Source organism: Lycorma delicatula, chromosome 3 (assembly GCF_047948215.1).
Source record: "Lycorma delicatula isolate Av1 chromosome 3, ASM4794821v1, whole genome shotgun sequence".
Taxonomy (NCBI): domain Eukaryota; kingdom Metazoa; phylum Arthropoda; class Insecta; order Hemiptera; family Fulgoridae; genus Lycorma; species Lycorma delicatula.
The window spans coordinates 121,525,310-121,546,904 of NC_134457.1; the positions used below are offsets into that span (position 1 = coordinate 121,525,310).

The 21,595-nt window shown below is 32.6% G+C and overlaps 1 protein-coding gene across 6 annotated transcripts in view; it reads left to right on the plus strand.

Moving 5' to 3' along the window:
• Positions 1-21,595, plus strand: part of LOC142321950 (uncharacterized) — a 520,381-nt gene that overhangs the window by 177,983 nt on the left and 320,803 nt on the right. For 3 of the 6 annotated variants that reach the window (XM_075360497.1, XM_075360502.1, XM_075360501.1), the window contains exon 2: positions 10,051-10,105. The exons of 1 other annotated variant lie outside the window; for it this stretch is intronic. The gene's annotated coding sequence lies outside the window, so the exon portion shown is untranslated. Of the gene's footprint in view, positions 1-10,050; positions 10,111-21,595 lie in introns of all 6 variants that reach the window. 2 more of the 6 variants (XM_075360498.1, XM_075360499.1) reach the window with 1 other exon arrangement.

Genomic DNA, 21,595 nt, shown 5'->3' on the forward strand with positions numbered 1-21,595 from the left:
ATCTTAAATTATTACTGATTAGTATACGAATTGTACAATTGAAACTGTATGTTATTTTGTTGTTTTAAGTAATTGAGTAGTTGTACATAAATAACTTTGTAAGACCCGAGTCGGTTTGTCAAGTAAGAAAAATTGTTTTGGTTTTCCTAGAATGACCAATGGAAACGTTTGCAAAAGTAGGGCAGAAAGTTTTACCGACTTGAGAAAATTAAACAACGAATTTTCTTTCTTTTCTCTTTTCGGTGTTATCCTTTTCCTATGCTATCATTTTCGCTTTATTTCTACTGTCTGTGTCTTTTTTCTTCCCTCTGTGTCGCTTTCCTTTGCCTCTTCTGTTTTTAAGTTCTACATTCCTTTATTTTTTATTTTTTTCCAGTCTCTTTTTTTATTTATTTCATGTCCTAATTTTTTTACAAGCGTCAGCTGCTGTAGAAACCGAAATTCTACCTCTTTCATAGTAGAATGAAAAAGAAAATATGTTTAAATTGTTTTTCTAAATCTTCAACAAATAACGTTACTAAATATATGTTATTTATCGAGTAGTGTGCTACTCGTGTCGAATACCTTTCTTTATTGTTAAAGGATGATTTTTTTCGACGTTTACAGTTTTATAGTAAACCCAAACTGTTTTTTATTTCTGTTTTTGATGTTTCTTATGTATTTTGAAATTCATAATAATTATGTAATATGGAATATTAAACTGATTAAATTTTTGTTTATAATATTGTATATATACAGCACGATTCAGGTGGAAAGGGAAATAATCTGGGAACTGATTCTACAGCCTGAAATAAGTAAAAATATTCATGCAAAAATATATCCGAAAATGCTGTGGCATCGAGTTAAGGCTAGCGTAGAATTTCGTCCGGATTTCAGTTTACCTAGGTGAAATGATGTTTTACTGAAATTGTTATGACGTTATATAAGAGGTAAACTTGTGGGTTTCTTATGTCTTTTGACCTGAAAAATAAAATAAAATAGCTCCCAGAACTGTATATCTCCTGTTTTTCATGATATCTAACGTAAGACAGAAAACTTCGGTGACGAAAGACCCTTTTTTTCTTTAAAGTACAGTAACTTTGTTAAATGACTAATAAATGCGTAAATTTTGTTATCAGAACTAGTAGACAATTAATTTTGAGAAAATTGATGTAATAAAATCAACGAAAAACTAAAAAAAAAAATCAACTATTTTTATTAAAAAACCAAACAAAATCCAACCGGGGTGGATGAATACCGACATAGGTATCCTGTACGAATGAGGATGATATGTATGAATGTAAATGAAGTGTATCTTGTACAGTCTGAGGTCGATTGTTCCTGAAATGTGTGGTTAATTGAAACCCAACCACCAAAGAAGACCAGTATCCACGATCTAGTACTCAAATCTGTGTAAAAATAACTGACTCTACTAGGACTTGAACGCTGGAACTCTTAACTTCCAAATCAGTTGATTTGGGAAGATGCGTTCACCACTAGACCAACCCAGTGAGTACATTCATACATATCCTCCGAAGTAATACCTTACTACGGTTCCGGAGGCTAAACAGAAAAAGAGAAAGAGAGCTATGGATAATGGATTAAATTCATTAAAAAGCCAAATAGTATTATTCGGATTTGAATGCTATATCGTCGATACCGGTGTTGGGTTTCAATTAACCACACATCTCAGGAACGATCGAACTGAGGCTGTGTAAGATACACTTCATTTACATTCATACATATCCTCATTCATCCTCTGAAGTAATACCTTACGGTGGTTCTGGAGGCTAAGCAGAGAAAGAAAAAAAAAGAAGGTATCCTGGACGAGTAGTTTAAAAACTTAAATTATTCTATAAAATTGTTAATAATCTTCGTAGGAATGATATACTTCCCAGCGCTCAAGTTTTTCGTTTATATTTAGAAACGAGCTTATAGGTACATCGGCATCAGTAGAAAACTTTTTGACCTTTATTATAAATTAATACAGTATAAATCACAGTGAGTACTTTTTATTTTTATTTTTTTGTCTTCAGTCATTTGACTGGTTTGATGCAGCTCTCCAAGATTCCCTATCTAGTGCTAGTCGTTTCATTTCTGTATACCCTCTACATCCTACATCCCCAACAATTTGTTTTACATACTCCAAACGTGGCCTGCCTACACAATTTTTCCCTTCTACCTGTCCTTCCAATATTAAAGCGACTATTCCAGGATGCCTTAGTATGTGGCCTATAAGTCTGTCTCTTCTTTTAACTATATTTTTCCAAATGCTTCTTTCTTCATCTATTTGCTGCAATACCTCTTCATTTGTCACTTTATCCACCCATCTGATTTTTAACATTCTCCTATAGCACCACATTTCAAAAGCTTCTAATCTTTTCTACTCAGATACACCGATTGTCCAAGTTTCACTTCCATATAAAGCGACACTCCAAACATACACTTTCAAAAATCTTTTCCTGACATTTAAATTCATTTTTGATGTAAACAAATTATATTTCTTACTGAAGGCTCGTTTAGCTTGTGCTATTCGGCATTTTATATCGCTCCTGCTTCGTCCATCTTTAGTAATTTTACTTCCCAAATAACAAAATTCTTCTACCTCCATAATCTTTTCTCCTCCTATTTTCACATTCAGTGGTCCATCTTTGTTATTTCTACTACATTTCATTACTTTTGTTTTGTTCTTGTTTATTTTCATGCGATAGTTTTTGCGTAGGACTTCATCTATGCCGTTCATTGTTTCTTCTAAATCTTTTTTACTCTCGGCTAGAATTACTATATCATCAGCAAATCGTAGCATCTTTATCTTTTCACCTTGTACTGTTACTCCGAATCTAAATTGTTCTTTAACATCATTAACTGCTAGTTCCATGTAAAGATTAAAGAGTAACGGAGATAGGGAACATCCTTGTCGGACTCCCTTTCTTATTACGGCTTCTTTCTTATGTTCTTCAATTGTTATTGTTGCTGTTTGGTTCCTGTACATGTTAGCAATTGTTCTTCTATCTCTGTATTTGAACCCTAATTTTTTTAAAATGCTGAACATTTTATTCCAGTCTACGTTATCGAAAGCCTTTTCTAGGTCTATAAACGCCAAGTATGTTGGTTTGTTTTTCTTTAATCTTCCTTCTACTATTAATCTGAGGCCTAAAATTGCTTCCCTTGTCCCTATACTTTTCCTGAAACCAAATTGGTCTTCTCCTAACACTTCTTCCACTCTCCTCTCAATTCTTCTGTATAAAATTCTAGTTAAGATTTTTGATGCATGACTAGTTAAACTAATTGTTCTGTATTCTTCACATTTATCTGCCCCTGCTTTCTTTGGTATCATAACTATAACACTTTTTTTGAAGTCTGATGGAAATTCCCCATTTTCATAAATATTACACACCAGTTTGTATAATCTATCAATCGCTTCCTCACCTGCACTGCGCAGTAATTCTACAGGTATTCCGTCTATTCCAGGAGCCTTTCTGCCATTTAAATCTTTTAATGCTCTCTTAAATTCAGATCTCAGTATTGTTTCTCCCATTTCATCCTCCTCAACTTCCTCTTCTTCCTCTATAACACCATTTTCTAATTCATTTCCTCCGTATAACTCTTCAATATATTCCACCCATCTATCGACTTTACCTTTCGTATTATATATTGGTGTACCATCTTTGTTTAATACATTATTACAATTTAATTTATGTACCCCAAAATTTTCCTTAACTTTCCTGTATGCTCCGTCTATTTTATCAATGTTCATTTCTCTTTCCACTTCTGAACACTTTTCTTTAATCCACTCTTCTTTCACTAGTTTGCACTTCCTGTTTATAGCATTTCTTAATTGCCGATAGTTCCTTTTACTTTCTTCATCACTAGCATTCTTATATTTTAACATTCTCCCATTCTTCTTCTACATTTTCTACCTTATCTTTTTTACTCAGACCTCTTGCGATGTCCTCCTCAAAAATCTTCTTTACCTCCTCTTCCTCAAGCTTCTCTAAATTCCACCGATTCATCTGACACCTTTTCTTCAGGTTTTTAAACCCCAATCTACATTTCATTATCACCAAATTATGGTCGCTATCAATGTCTGCTCCAGGGTAAGTTTTGCAGTCAACGAGTTGATTTCTAAATCTTTGCTTAACCATGATATAATCTATCTGATACCTTGCAGTATCGCCTGGCTTTTTCCAAGCGTATATTCTTCTATTATGATTTTTAAATTGGGTGTTGGCAATTACTAAATTATACTTCGTGCAAAACTCTATAAGTCGGTCCCCTCTTTCATTCCTTTTGCCCAGCCCGTATTCACCCACTATATTTCCTTCCTTGCCTTTTCCAATGCTTGCATTCCAATCTCCAACTATTATTAAATTTTCATCTCCTTTTACGTGTTTAATTGCTTCATCAATCTCTTCGTATACACACTCTACCTCATCATCATCATGGGCGCTTGTAGGCATATAAACGTTAACAATCGTTGTCGGTTTAGGTTTTGATTTTATCCTTATTACAATGATTCTATCGCTATGCGTTTTGAAATACTCCACTCTCCTCCCTATTTTCTTGTTCATCACGAAACCTACTCCTGCCTGCCCATTATTTGACGCTGAGTTAATTACTCTAAAATCACCTGACCAAAAGTCGCCTTCCTCTTCCCACCGAACCTCACTAATTCCTACTATATCCACATTCACCCTATCCATTTCCCTTTTTAAATTTTCTAGCCTACCAACCTTTTTTAAGCTTCTAACATTCCACGCTCCGACTCGTAGAATGTTATTTTTTAATTTTCTGGTGACCCCTTCCTTAGTAGTCCCCACCCGGAGATCCGAAAGGGGGACTATTTTACCTCCGGAATATTTTACCAAGGAAGGCGCCTCCATTATTGTTATGTGAAAATGCAGAGCCACATTTTCTTGGAAAAAAAAAGCAGCTGTAGTTTTCCATTGCTTTCAGCTGCGCAGTACTCAGAGGACTGAGTGATGTTGATACGGCCGTTTAAGTCGTCCTGACTCACGCCCCTAACAACTACTGAAAGAGCTGCTGCCCTCTTTCAGGAATCATTCCTTAGTCTGGCTCTCAACAGATACTTCTCCGATATGGTTGCACCTTCGGTCCAGCTACTCTGTATCCCTGAGCACTCAAGCCCCCTCACCAACGGCAAGGTCTCATGATTCATAGAGGAGGTACTTTTTATTAGTAAATTAAAAGTATTTTAATTTTCAAATGTCTGAATTTATTATACGAAAAACAGCTGTTTTTAATTTTTCCAAGTTCATAACATTTTCTGTTAACTTTTGTTCTTTTTGTGTTAAATAATAAAGGTTGATTATTTTTTTGTTTTTCGTAGACTTTATTACATAAATTTTCTCAGATATAAGTTCTCTGCAAGTTGGATAATAAAATTCACGCATTTATTAGTCATTTAACAAAATTATTTTACTTCAAACCTAAAAAAAAAATTTTTTTCGTCACCGAAGTTGTGTACATTACGTTGGACATCATGAAAACTACGGGACCTGTTGTGGATCTAGTTGTGGGACCTGTTTTATACGATTTTTCGGGTCAGAAACTTAAAAAAAACCATCAAGTTTACTCCTTATATAACGCCTTAAAAATTCAGTAAGACCTCATTTCACCGTGGGAACCGAAATCCGAGCAAAAATTTTCGCTATCGGTGATTCGGTAACAAAACGTTTTCGGGCTTTTGTTTTGTATGAGTTCTTTCCTTATTTCAATATCTAGGATTAGTTCCCAATTTATTTCCCTTTCCTCTAGACTCATTATATATATATATGAAATTTGTGCTGAAGTGTAATATTTATTTTTCGTGGTTCTTTTTTTGTCTTTTAATGTATACTTTCCTCAGTTCCTTTTTTTTTAGCTAGATCTACCGATGGATTGTGGCTTGATGAAACTGCTGACTCGATGGGACCTTGAAGTTTCCTTGGGGTGGACATCGGTCGTATTGTGATTCTTGTGAAAGTAGATCGTTATTTTATCATTCCTTCCCTTTTCTTATCCTTGGCATTTTCTTCTCATTTTTGGTTTTGTAAGTGTAGATATAGGTGTAGGTATAGGAGTTTGGCGGGTTTGCCAGTAAACCTTTGTTAGGTTTTGGGAAGAGCGGCTTGTGGATGGACTCAAGGTTTCACTTTCCAGTCCAGTGATTTCATCATAAGCCTCATAAATAAATGCCTGTCGTGGCTAATCACTTTTAAAATGCAAAGAGATAAGAAAAATAATGTTGCTGTTATATAATTTTTAAAGTATTTATTGCATTATTTCAACATATAGGGGTAAATAAGTTTGTTGCTTTACACTGTTATCCCAGTTTTTATAAAGGCTACGAGATATGAAAAGCGCCTGCGGTAAAAGAACATTAAGCAGAATTGATTTTTTAATAATATTCATTATACAGTCAGTTACTTCGGTGAACAGAATGAATATGACATATGTAGGGATGAACATCACCTACATTTTGTTGGGCTTTACATGCTGATTTGCAACATTATACTCGGGTTAGTGGAAGGAAGTAGAAAACTACTCCACCCCTCATTTCCTTAGTAAATCTGGATTGTAGTGCTTGTTACACATCAGAGTGATTATGCTATTTTTAACAATGGTTTGTGATTCGTTTACCAGAGTTCAGAATTCTTTAAGAACAAACTCCAAGTCCATGCTACAAGATGGTAACGCAGAGGGTACGACGAGAGAAATGCCAGTATACAAATAACCGCCGGAACTTATTAAACAACCAGCAGGTTATTTGATAGAGATATATAAAGTCCTACTAAAAATATTATCTGGTAATTATGACAACACTATAATTATAATTTAGTTTGGATTATTTCTCGTACTAAAGAACTCCGTTTGCGTGAATTATTTTTATATTATTAATGCTGAAACTTTCTAAAACAATCCGTTTCTCTTTCAGCCATATCTCAAATAGCACAAGACGAATTTTACTACATCCTCTCCATCCAGATTCACGACCGGATTGTATACGTTGGATATCTGACTGGAAAACAAGTCGTGAATACTAGTATGTATATCTAATTGTGTATTTGTAAGAACATTATTTTCAAGTGAAAGTTTAAAATTAAGAGTTAATTGTGGACAACCTTAGCTTGAGATGTTCGTGTAAGCGGTTGAGTTCTTCAGTATCCCGCATTTGAATTAATTGTAGTAAGTAACTGAAATTCGCTACTGAATCTAGCTGACTTGTCAGAAACCTTTTGTTGGTTAATATCATTGGAAGATGTCCTTCGATATTTTTGAATCGTTTTCGGTTGCCAAACTATTCTGGAGATTACAATTGAACTTGTAATGTGTAAAATAGTAGCTCATAAACTAAGTAAACGTGTATACTTTATCCGACTTAAGTAACTTTGAAAGCCATTTATACTTGCTTGGAATAGAGTATATAATTTTTTTCCATACTCAATGTTTTTTATCGTTATAAACATTTTATTTCGTCTACAACGTTGTTTTCTATTTTTAATTTCGTGTAATGCGATTAAAGTTGTATAGCTAATAAAGTTTAATTATTCGAACTGTATTTATGATTATACAAGTACAGTAATTTGAAGTTAATTTACGTCAGAATCTAGTTCCTGTTATCAGATTATATAAATAAAACGTGCAGCAATTGTTTTCAAATGGAAATTTCTCTTCATACATGAAGTTAACTATTATAACTTTTCTCTCATGTATTTGTAATATATTTTTTGTTCAATACATATTTGTATCAGATTATTAATGAATATATAATTAGATGGTTAAGTAATTTGAAATACTCCGAATGTTTTATAGATTCGTTTTAAGTAAAATCCGGTTTTCTCTGGTGTTTACTACTTTTATGTCATGTTGTCAGCGGTTCGTTTAGTTTACTGTCGGGTTTGTAGTTGAGGTTTTACTTGTATTAATTAATATTTAAATGGAAACAGCATTACGTAAGTCTGTATTCTAATCATCCCTCTTCCTCACTATGTCCTTTCTCTTTATTTTACTACCTTTGTCTATTTTTTCTCTTGTTACTCCTGTTTAATTCGCTTTAATTACTTATTACGTGGCATTATATAGTTTGGATAACGTTTAAAAAGTTTTTATTACTCGGAAATAGGATTTGAAACATTTCCGTAAGCTTTTTTGTTAATATTTTTTGTTAATTCCTTTTTTAATCCATCGTAGTGCATTATGCAGTATAAATTTTTAAACCTTGTTCTGAGTTAGAGTAGTACAAATAAGCGAGGAGGGTATACTGCTTTTATAAAAGTATTTTTTGATAACGTTGTGTAGTAGGTTGAATCCAGTGATTCCCACTATAAATAAAAATGTGGAATCAGGAAAACAGTAAATAAATTAATGATTCTCAACAAAAAATAGTGAAGTAAGATCGAATAGTCTTTTTTACCAATGTATTTCTTTCGATAACATTGTCGCAGTATTTTTACGTTATTTCTAGTCTAATTTATTAATTTGTTCCTTTGCGGTATCCGTTCAGGTTTTTTTATAGCTGTGATGCGTGTAAAGCATCTGATGTTTAAAAAGCACCAGAGTTGCTCTCTTTGATTGTAATAATAATGATTTCATCATACAGGCTGTCGTGAACAGAACGAGATACCGCTTGTTGGGCTATCGCTTGAATTTTGGTGGGTTTGGTATGCTAATATGCAACAATATATTTGGCTCAGTAGAGAAAGCTACAGGAAACTACATCATTTGTCCTCTTTCCTTAGTTTGGCATAGAACTTACTATTCCTGAGGTTGCACGGGTGTTCGAGTAACATGCGATTCAATACAGGCCTTCTACAACCGCTGCGGGTCTTAATCCGTAATATGGATTGCGGATAAGGTTAGGGCCGTAGCCCTAATTATGGCCCTAACCATTACTGGCAACTTAAGTTTGTGGGCCCATTCTCTCACAATCACAATCGGTATTGACAAGCAAATATTTCTACTGATAATAGATTTGAAACTAACATGTACCCCAATTTTAAACTGTTAGTCAAATGTGATATCAGATCTTTTTAATCTGGTAAAAATTCTTTTTACGATTAAAAAGATATATATATATATATATATATTTCACTTTCTTGTGGTCACGATAACTGCCGTAATTTTGTTCAAATCACTTTGAAGTTGATATATAAAATAAACGACCCAAAATCTCGGTCAAGTTCGTTAATGAGCAAAATCGGACCATGGGTGTGGAAATCGGGGGCTTTTTTCGAAAAAAACAAAATATCGCTATAACTTTCTTAAGTAAAATATCAAACTCGCTTAAAGTTCCGTTTTTGGGTAAGCGCCCAAAACTTATCTAATTAAAATTTTTGATATCATCAACCATTGGCCCACGGAGTGGAAAAAATGGGGGGTTTAAAACAAAAAAAAACCATAACTCCCTTAACAGGCACAGTATCGAATAGGTTTAAAGTGGTCGTTAGTCCTCCAACCATTACCAAAAACTTTTGTTTGAAACAATTTTTTAAATGTCCAACCCTTACGGCAAGGGATGACTAAAATGTTGGTGGAATTGTAAGATGGGGCTTGTCGTATGCTAAACATGTGAAACTTATTTTCACATGCAACCATTGTCGTATTGAGTAAATTTGAAGTTTTTAAAATTTAAAGTGCAAATCTTTTTTATCTCCTACTTACCATCGGTGAAATGTATCTCCGCCTTCCGGCGTGCCGAAAGGGATTTTTATTCGTTCGACTTGCATCGATATATTCTAGTTTTGGGATCTAAGTTGTAATTTTTACTTTTTCTTCCGTTTTGTCTTTGGCTGACTGATAGTGGTTATTTAGGTGTGTGTTTAAGAAGTTACTAGTTATAACTCAGTATGGCTGCTTTTTTCAGGGTTATAAGCGGATGAAATCAGATTAAATTGAGTTTTTACTCTATTTATATGAATTTCTACGACAATTTACTAAACTTTTGAAAACCAGCCTGTTATAATTTCAGCGAACGATAGCAAATTTAAATATTTTTAATCAGTAAATAAAATTGCCGATGGGTTCATTTGGTTGCAGATAAATTATAATTACATGTTATTTCTGTTACAGGATGGATTTATCTCTTTATCCGTCATTTTATCTGCCTGGTCACTTCTTCAGCCATGTAAGGTAAAAGGTTTAAATATCGGCTGCAAACACTTTGCGGCTTATTATTTGTAATTTTAAAGTATAACATATTTTATTAAAATATAATTTCATGTATTAGATTTGGCGTAAGTGTTAAATAATTAATAATCGTTTGTTCAGTTAGGTTATGTTGATATTGACACCAAATGATTAATGTCCTAGTCTGTATCTCTGTTTCACAGCGCGCGCGCTCACACACATACACACACACACACACACACACACAGCGAGAAAGGGGTGACATAAAGATTGAATTACAGAATTTTATTCAAATCAGTTCAGAAAACTTAAAACCGATCAGTGTATCAGTGATAGGCGCACGTTGGTACACATGTATGCATGCAGCTGCCCCTCTTTGAACTCTAATTTTATTCAATTTTTAACATGTCCACCGTAGAATTTTTTTTTTACTTGTAGGAAATTCTTCTAAAAATTACTTTTTATTCAATGAATTATACGTTTGAGTGACCATTGGTCGTTATGTATTACTAAGTTATATAGTAGGCTAGACCTATTTTTAATATATTCATGGAGTTTTTTCGTTGGATGGAGAGGGTTTAGCTTGATGAAAACTACTTTAAAAGAAAAATGTTTTGAATAAATTAATCCTGTTTTAAAAAAAAATTACATTACAAATTGATAGAATATCGTGTTCCGATTTCACATTCCTTAATGTTCATTTTAAAATAAAATTTCGTAAAGTATGAAACATCACGCTGGGAATGGTCATATTTTAATAATAAATAATGGTCATATTTATTATTAAAAATTGTGTAAGTAGGTAAATAAGTAAAAACTTTTCCTTTTAACTTTTTCATCTTAAATCAGAAATACGGTTGTGTTATTGCTTCTGTTATTAAAATGAAAGAATGGTTTTCAGATTTTTATGTGCTTACGATTTAAAAATAGCGGACACAATTTTTTTAATTTAATATTTACGTAAGGAGTCCGTAATCTTTTTTTATATTATATTTACGTAAGTAAATGTTTAATAATTACAGGGTTCATACTTATTAGAAAATTTATCAAGATTTTCATGCCGATACTGCGCATAAATTTTTTTTTGTGATTTTACCTTAATAATGGTCTGTGATTGAATTATTACTAAAGTAATCAATGAAGTTGTTTGGTGTTATCAATTAATATTAATTCTTTACGTGCGTAGTACACGAAGGAAATTATACAAAAATTTAATGGTGTTTTATTAGGGTCTTAATCATGATTCAAATAATGTTTACAGTATATTATTACTTAATTCAAACAATCAAGCTTTTCAATTAAATATTTTTTTCTGTTTTCTTAATTACCTGAAAAATCAAAAATTAATTCGGTAATAAAATTTAAACTCTGAATAAACAACGTATGTCGGCTTAATTGAATATTATCTCAACGGTGTGGGATTACCTTAGTGGAATTACGCTGGACCAATTTTATCTTCCGTAGGCGATACATTTTAATATTTGAGGATAATTTTTACTAATTGTGAACACGATTTTAGTAAACTGTTTATTTCATCTGCAAAATTTGTATTTGATGATTAATCTCGTAATAAAAATTACAGTTGTTTGGTTTTTAATTGGAAAACCTTTTATTAATATGAAATAATTACAGAAGTAATAAATACAGTGTCAGTTGTGTGTGCAATACACCTGGTGCTGATGTTACTGAGATTAAAACGTTTTACAGTAATTGAAATCTACACTGTGTGCACTTTATGGATAGATTGATGCACCGATGTTATTTGTTAGGAACGATGTAATATCAGATTAATTGTGTGATATTGTGGTGTTGTTTCTCCTGATTCACTATTTATATTATATTAATTTCTGTGATGTACGAGTATAATGTAGGTTTTGGATTAATTGTTTTTGTTGACATTATCTTCTGGTTATTACCTAATTATATTTGTATCTAATTATCTCCCGTAACTTGAAAAAGTGATTACTATGTAGCATAGAGCCTACGGGGAATTTAATCTGTGTACAAATGATTATTCTTAATTTCCAATTTTTAATAATTTCAGGTAAAAATAAAATGTTTAATAAATAATTTTCGTAACGATATAAAAAGCTTTTCATTAGAAATGAAAGCGAAGTTTATTAGCCTTGCTTTAAACAAAAAAAAAAAAGAAGCGTTTTTACAATATGACGCTGTGGACACCTTTTTTACCGGTCTTTGTGTAACAATCCCGTCTTACCATTCTCTCTTTATAAAAATTTATCCGGAGAACATTTATAAATCCCGCAAAAAAGTATCTAAAATATAAATTAGCTCTTTTCGCCGATTATTCGTTACATGTTACGTGGTCAGTTTTTATTGGCATTTCGCGGGTCAATTTGACTGCGGTTGTAGGTTTAAGAGTAACTTTTATAACAGGTTAAATTTATGGACGTTACACCGGATAATCCGATGTACTCTGTATAATATTCACGTTATAATTTTGTTTATACCATTGCAATGAGAACTTTATTCTCATGTTATTCTGTGTAAATCTTGATGATTATGTTTTAACACGTTACGGTGTGCGAGTTCATGTATTGTTCATGCATAGATGAAGATAAGAAAACTGTCATACGTTCCTCTTTCTGCAAGTAATATTATTTCGGAAATAGGTTGGTTTTTTCTTTCTTTTAAATCTTGGTTAAACTGTTCATTCCAGTTTCTTTGCAGAAGTAACCGATAATTATTATTTGGTAGTTTAAACCGAAAAATATTCGTTAATGAACTTTAATTTTAAAGAGTATTGACTGACTTTCTTAAATCGATATTTTGCGACAAAATAAAATCAGTTTATGGATTGTATAGCTTTTATTATATATTTGCTCATTGATTTTAAAGCGGATTAAAAAAAAGGTTTTGATGTATGTTTAAAAAACCATATGAAATTAGGAAGCGTATCGATCCTATGATAAAGTGTAATAAACTTTTCCCACTTTAAAATTACGTAATCAAGCGCACATATTTATTTATTTGTATTCGTTACTTTTTCGAAAATATTATTGAAATATTTTTTTTAATTTTTGTAATAAACCGTGATTATTTACATCAAAATTAGTACAGTTATTATGTAACGTTTATGCGATACAGTATGGATTAACCCCAATCTTTTTTCTTCTTTTGAAAATTAAATTAAACTCACTGTTTCAGGCGACTGAATTTTAAATTAATTTTAATTCGGATAAATCTGATTTATTATGCTAATACTATTATCTTCTAATTCCTGTTTTTCACTGTGGATTTAACGGTTTAATTATATTTTGTAATTGCCACAACGTTCTATAAAATTTTATTACAATTATGCGTTATTAGACCAGCATTTATATTTTTAAATTACATTTTCCACTATGTTTTGCATTTAACTACTTTTCTGTTCTCTCGTAAATTGATTAAAAAATACAAAATAAAGATAATAATTAATTATACAGTATATAATTTTAAAAGGGTGCTGGCCTATCATAATTTTATCGAAGCATATCAGAATACAACTTTTGCTGAGTACATACACTCCCATAAAATATTTTTTCTAACAAAATAAATTTTCAAAAGATATTCTTTACGTGTGGATTTTTACAATATGAGATAACGAATAAGCTAAAACGAACAATTGCTTTATGTTAACAAATTCGAGGTAATGTCAAAATCTATTTTATAGAATATTTTGATTATTATCAAACCAGAGGATTATCTTTTAATTCTTATTAATGGGCATCTCCTTCAGTTTTGTCTAACCTAAACAAACACTCACGTTTGCGGTTGGTCTGAACAAATTAGATGTATTTGTTACTATTATTTTCTTTTTGACTTTAGTTTTTTCTATAGAAGATTTATAAACATCATTCGAAGAATGAATTCACACCTACATGTCGAAATTGCTTCTACGTGTAAATCTTATTTCTTTATTTTATGTATAAAATTTAGAGGACCGATTGTAACCCCTCTGGAATTTTATCTGAGAATCTGTAATAAAAATATTTTAGTTTTTAGTATTGTCTTCAGTGTTGTGGTGGCGTAAAGGGTTATTTAGCAGTTACCAACCAAACTATAACACAAACTGAGGAAGAACACAGCCGTATTATTTTACAATGTGTGTTGTTACTGCATCTTTTCAACTTTTTCTCCCGACCACATAACCAAGTTCGGTGATTTAAAAGTTATAGATGTACTTACTACATTTATAAGGTTAGCAGGTACTTACTGTCAAAATTCAGTAAAACTACTCATATCCGCGAACATCTGAAATAACATCTGAAATTCGAATTGATAAAAACTTTTCATACCTTGCCACATGTTTGAAACTGAAAGAAGAACGAAACATTTGAGTCCGAATTATTTTTTATTTACTTCAGTTATTTTTCTTATATTTTATTCTAATAATACAGTATATTAAACTAGCTTGATGTATGATTTATCCATGTTATGCTCCAACTAGTTTGCAAGCAATTTCCATTATAAACTGGTGGCATGCTAAGATTTTCTTTACCTTCTTTGAAAAAATCCGTGTTTGATTAAGGAAGAATTTAAACTCTCTTAACGTAAAATTTACGTACATTTTGTATATATATTTGATTTTAGTATTTAGAAAATTGCATACTTATTGGCTGATATTTTTTTTTAAATCGCTTTCATTTAGAATTTTATTAATTGCTTTAGATAGGATTATTCCAAAAGAATTAAATTCTTCCCTTCGTCAGTTTAAACGGATTTAGAATTGCTTGCCGATTTTGATACAGCCTTTTTTGAGATTTCATGTCTCTCCAGGATGTTATGGTTAAGACACTTGTCGGTTTCTTGCGGAAGATTTACTTTAACAAAAAAAAAACTTTATTTGAAATGTTTAAATTTATAAAATTCCTCAGAAATTTTGTGTGGTAGCTCCGCCCCGTCCCAGTACTAGTGAACATGAGTTTTTACTTTATTTCTTATGCTCGTGGGCAGTTCAACCGAGATCACACCATTGTATGTGGTCCTAAGTGAAGCGATTCTATGGCATATTACCGAAAACTTTTCTACCGGTTCTGGAGTATTCGTCCGCTAAGTCCTAACTGTCACGCTGTAATCATGCCTTTTCCTGAGTGCAAGGTCCTTACCTTCAGGGGGCAGTAAACCTGATTTATGCAGCGTTAGCTGTCACCGGTAAAGGAAAGGGTACAAGTTATTCTCCTGATCGTTATTTTCCTATGAGCTGCTAAACAAAATCTATTTCTTGCCACCAACTTAAATTCTTGAAAAATCACAGTCCTGCTCCAAATCAGAGAGCCCCACCGATTAACGCGTGAGTCGGTCATCATCATATCCGGTGATACCATGCCGACCGTAGATTTTTATAGGATTTATGACAAGACTTGTAACCATTCCCTTTATTAGTTTTGGGGATACCTGAATCCTAGTCGCACAACTGAATCGGTCGCACAACCGATTGATGGTAAGGCACCACTGGTTTGTCAGTAATAACTAACAGACTAGGTGCTGACCTAGCTTATTGGCATCCGATTTAGTATGGAAGCAAAAATCTAATCCAAAGGCGAGAGTTGGTAGACATGCATCATCTTCAAGCAGTTGAAGCTCATCCAGAAAATGATCTGGAGAAAGCAGAATCCACATCGAATTGAAACTTAAAACTTCCGTCAGCTTTACGCGGGAGGAGCCACCATTTCCCATTGACGCTATCGGTACGTCACTGTCGCCTAACTGCATTCGTATTACCGGGTATTCGTGTTAAAATTTTCCATATGGGATCAACGACCGTTTATACAACTGAGCCATCATGATCTTGAATTTATTCCCTTAATAGACAAAATCATCGGATAGGCCGTGGTTGGACTTAAAAAATAAATATCTATAGAAGGCAAAAAATAACCAGAAAATCTAGTCGCATCCACCTAAAATTTAATTTTCAAATTTTCGAATTGTTAACCTGCAGGTCTACTTCGTTCTTGGTAATTTTCTTTACATAGTTTTGCTTTTTTATTTTGAAAGATGTTGCTTTTTTATTTTGGTATTGTTAAAAAAAAGGTTATTGGAAAAATTAAAAAGTAAATAGTTGAGTTAAATCGATTTTGTTTTTAAAGGCAGTATTTGTTTCTTACTCAAGTTAAAACTCTATAACCAGTTGATGGAAAGGTAGGAAATTTGGATGGTAGATAAAGTATTACCTTATTTTACGTTAATTTTTAAATAGTTTTTTATTTTTATGTATAGGTTTTTTGGGATGATTAATTCACCTATATAAGCTCGAAGTTTGTGTATGGAAATACAAATGGAAAGTTTGTAGCTTATGAAAAACGCCGCGCCTGATCGGGATTCGAACTCGGAACTTCCGAATTCGGGATTTACGGTTCTAGCGTATGATATCAGTATATTACAATTCAGAATTTTTATTCTAAATTTGCTCATTACTAAAATTTGCTCTGGATAATAAAATTTAAGAAATTGGAAGATACTATTTTATTGCGTGGGAGGTAACGCTTATTGTAATGTTACTTTTTTCAAAATAATACTTTTTGAACCGAGATCAATACTTTATATCGTTGCTGCTTCATATATCTGGATTCCTAGTAGGTCAGCATTAGCAGACAGTTAAAATCGACCGCTAACAACAACCTGTAAGACAGCGGTGACTTACGACGACGACGCCGCCACCGCTGCCGTCGCCGGTGCCGACGTTAGAATGGAAAACAGAAAATTCGACAACTGCGCGCTACGCTTGAAATCAGGCGTATATCTCTCTCATTCCTGTTCGCGTAATATTATAAAAAGAACTAACACAGTCGATTCTGACTTCCACTTTGATACCTTAACGCACGCACAGACGACCTACACGCGAGCAGGCCTAATATATCTTTCAACTTTTATAGCGATAAAAGATTAGTAAAAGTCACAATTAATCATCTAAAAAGCAGTAAAATATAAAGTTTAAGAATTTAAAAGTAGAATTAGGCAACGTAATTTATCAAAAATTTAAGTTATAATTAAATTTGTTTTAATTTGATAACTGATAAAGACTTCATTAACGAGTCACCAGTATCATTTCTTCCATTCTAAGTAGAACTCATTTTATAAAAATTAACTTCACTTATTTGTTTCTTTGTTAGTATAAAAAAACAGCATGGTAAACGTAAAAACATACGAAAAACTCAAATAAGAAAAAACAATACGGGTAAGTCGTGGGTTATTACGGAATTCAAAAATAGAATACACCTAATGTAAGTCTTAAAGTGACAAAACGTACGTGGTTTGAATTCTGTTTCTAGTAACATGTGTTTTTTAAGAAAAAAACTATTTTTAACATAAATTCTGAATATGGAAGTTGACTACATTTGTTTTGGATTTTTTATCTTAAATTCAAGGAGAATGTTTTCTTTCTTGTTGATGTAACGAATTTTTACGTGCTGTAGAATTAATAGACTTGTTTGGTAAAATCCGTGGCCATATTCATCGTCTTCCTGTAATTCTCTAGATTTATGTATCTCTTCTTTAGTGTTCGAAAAATTTGCAGAATTGTTTCTTATTATCCGAAAGGTTAAAATTATTAGAAAGATAGGTTTAAAAAACGACTATCTGAAGGTATTAACTTTCAGGATGTTATTAGGAGAATCTGAGTTGTATTGATTGATGTTTAATTGTTCGGTAATTGATGGGTTTTAATCGAGTGAGCGAGTGAGTGTGGGGTTAGGAAGAAATTTGATAATTAGAAAGTTAAAGAAATTCACGTATTGTATTTTTTTAAGTGAGTTGGCCTTACGTAAAGTAAGCACTTTAATGCATCAATTTGAGATATCCATACGTAAAGCTATAATAAATTTGAAACCACTCATACTTAGAAAAATATATTTTCCCGATAAAAAACTTAAAATAGTTGTACAAGATTTTCTTTTATAGAAATTTGTTTTTATAAATTGTACATTTTCATTTCACTAAGTAATTTTAATTCTACTGTGTTGGTTTTCTTTAGGTTGATATCTCTTAGAGTTGCATTATGATCGTGAATCAAGTTATGTCGCACGAAAATTAACAATTAATCTATAATATACAGAAATTTAATTAAATTTCATCATATTTGCTCGAAATGGTCGCTTTACAAGGCAAAAGTATAATTACAAGAGAGAAAAAAATATATATAAACGGTTAAATTTTGAACCAATTGTGGAATATCAAATTAGAATTTTAGCGGCAAATATTAGCGGAGGTGGAAGAAATAAAATTCGAAAAATAATTAAAATAAAAATCTAAATAAGAATGTTATTAAGCAGCAGTATGAACAAATAAAAACCTTTACGTCATCTACACAAATACAACAATACTTTTTGTGAATGAATTAACCACTAATAAATAACTTTATGAGTCGCGGAAATAATCTAACCAATTCGCAAACATCCTTACTGAATCGGTTATTTGTGGTTATGTTTACATTAAAAATTAAAAAAATAACGATTTTTACTATCATTACCGTATGGTTTGTTTTTTTATTATTACTTTCTCCATATACGTTATTTTTATCTTTATTCTTTTAAGAGATTATTTCTGGATTATATTGAATCAGCTATAAAAGTCAGTAATTTAGAAAAACAATTTTTCTAAATTTTTTCATACCGATTTTGAAAAAACTACCGTGTGCGTTCTTTGATTACTGTTTTATCTTTATTTTAAAATAAAGGTTGAAACTTTTCAAAAATTGCTTCGTTTTTTCTGCATTTGTTGAAGTGAAATTACAATACCAGTGAAGGCATACTACATTTATTAATCCCAAATGAGTTGTCTCAGCAAAACTAAGCTTTCCACTTTCAGTGTAACGTGTAAATGTATTCCCAAATCGTTTTTATACATTATCCTAAGTAAAGTTTAAAATTGCACCGTGATGCGAAAATACATAAAAATGTTAATACGTTATCTTTTTGTAAATGTGTTCAGTAGCAAGATGTCAATAATATTTAAATTCTCCTTAAATTGGAAGAAAGATTTAAAGAAATGGCATTTTATTGTTACTATATTTTTAAATTTTTAATGTGTTATTGTACATAGTGACGTACAAAATGATCCATGATTAGGTTTTGTTAAAAAATATTTATTTGAACTGCAATACAGGAAAGTAAAATACAACTTGTTTGCTATATACATAGAGATTATGTTCTGCTTATCACATGTTCAATAGACTACCATCACGTCTAGCCATTTCTACACGAACTCCTGTGTTAATAATTCGACGACACATTTCCTCGGTTATCTCGTTGCACGCCTCAATGATCAGTACTCGCAGTTCCATCACTATTCGAGGTTATTTAGGGAAAATCTTTTCTATTAGAAATCCCCAAAGAAAATAATCACAGGAATTCAAATCATGACTGTTTGAGAGCCAGTTCTGTCCACACGCAAAACGATTAGGAAATCGGTTTGAAATTACATTTACAATAAAAGTTTCATGCAGAACGTCTAAAACTACATCAGCTGTGGGTGGTCTGGCTCCATCATGCATGAACCACTCTTTTTCTAATTGAAACCTTTTTGCAAGAAGCTGAGGAAGAAAATTATTACGCATCATGTTAAAATAACGTTCCCTGTTCACTGCCTGTTCAAAAAAGAATGGCCGTATTACTCCGTGACTTGAGATAGCGGCCCGTACCGTAATTCTTGCAGCGTGATGCACCTTTTCATGAAGCACTTGTGGATTTTCGGAAGCCCAAAAACGCACATTTTGTTTGTTATCAATCCCGTCTAGGTGAAAATGTGCCTCTCAGAAAACCAAATATTGTTCAACGTCTTGGTTCACACTCCATTCAGCGAATGCCGTTATTTGATTTTTGTTGTCAACCGTTAATTTAACAGCAATTATTTTGTACGGATACAAATGCAAATCAGTTTTTAAAATTTGCTCCCCAGATCGCCAAGAAATCCCAAGTTGTGCTGTTGCTTTTCTTGCTGATTCGCCCAGGCTCCTCAGTAGCGCTGCCCTGACAGCATCGACATTCAGTGGAGAACGAACATTGGCAGGCCGTCGTCGCTTACTGTCGGATACTGAACCATCACTATTAAATCTTTCGTTAAATCTACCTTTGCTTTAAATGAGGGTGACCACCGAGTTTGAAAATGTGCACAAAACCTTCTTTTTGTAAGCACCACGTTTTTTGTTTTATTAAAAAACAATACAGTCTTTACGCGCTGTTCAACAGTCAGTCTTCCTTTGTCAGCCATCTTGAAACGATACACAAACAGCGCACTCGAATAGAGAAGAAACTAACATTCATGAACTGCTGTCACTTCTACCAACATAAAACATATTAATTATTAAACTAAACAACTATGCCAAAACAAATGTTGGGTCCTTTCATGCGCCACCTGTATTTAAATATTTTATATAAACTATCCTAGCCTCGAGCTATAATCCCTAAAGTAGTTCTATTAATTTGAAACTCATTGCCAAAATTATAGCAGTCGCATAATTTCATTTTAGTTCATTTAAATGTATTACACCTTTACATCTTTAATTGGAGTAGGGGGAAATAAATAAATATATATATATATATATATATATACTTTGCGTCTTTGTATATTTTATTTAGCTGAAACTTTTTACATTCGTTATCGTACATTGAGATGAGTGATTTAGTAACAGTGCTATGGAGTAGATTACAACCTGGACAAATCTCAGTTTCTGTTGCTACCTACTAAAGGGTGTCCCATATGCTACGCAACCCAACCTTATATTGTTAGGTATTGAAATAATAAAAAGGCATGTGTAAATGTAAATGTAATTTTTATTATTACCATCCATTACCTTACATTTAGAGTAAATGTTGGAAGTGGCCGCCATCTTCTTGAATACAAGCTTCAATTCTTTTTACAGCGTTTCTTGCAACTTTTTTCAAAGTTTGTGGCTGGATATTTAATACAGCTTATTCAATATTGACTTTCAGGTGTTCAAGTGTTCGTGGTTTGTTGCTGTAGGCTTTTTCTTTAAGGTAACCCCGTAGAAAAAAATCCGCCGCAGTCAAATCTGGAGATCTTGGTGGCCACAAGCCTCGACCGATAACACGATTACCAAAGAATTCCTCAACGAAATCAGAAGTTGAACCTGCGTAGTGCGATGTCGCACCGTCATGTTGTAGCCAGCAGTGTCTGTCTTCCTTTTCCATGAGTGCGATGAACTGAAATAAAATATCCTGATATCGATTCTGCATTAATGGTGTACTCGAGAAAAATAGGACTGATTATTTCTTCCGCGATATCGCGCACCACACGCCCAACTTCTGCGGGTGTAATTGTTTTTCGTGATAAGCGTGGGGATTTTCAGCACTCCAAATTCTACTGTTTTGGCTGTTTACGTAGCCATCCAAATGAAACCGTGCTGCATGTGTGAAAAATAACGAATCCATAACATTAATTCCCTCGCGCAGAAATCGACGGAACCGTTGACAATATTGTTGCCGTTTTTCTTTGTTGGACTCAAGAAGTCGATGAACCGTTTGAATGCGAT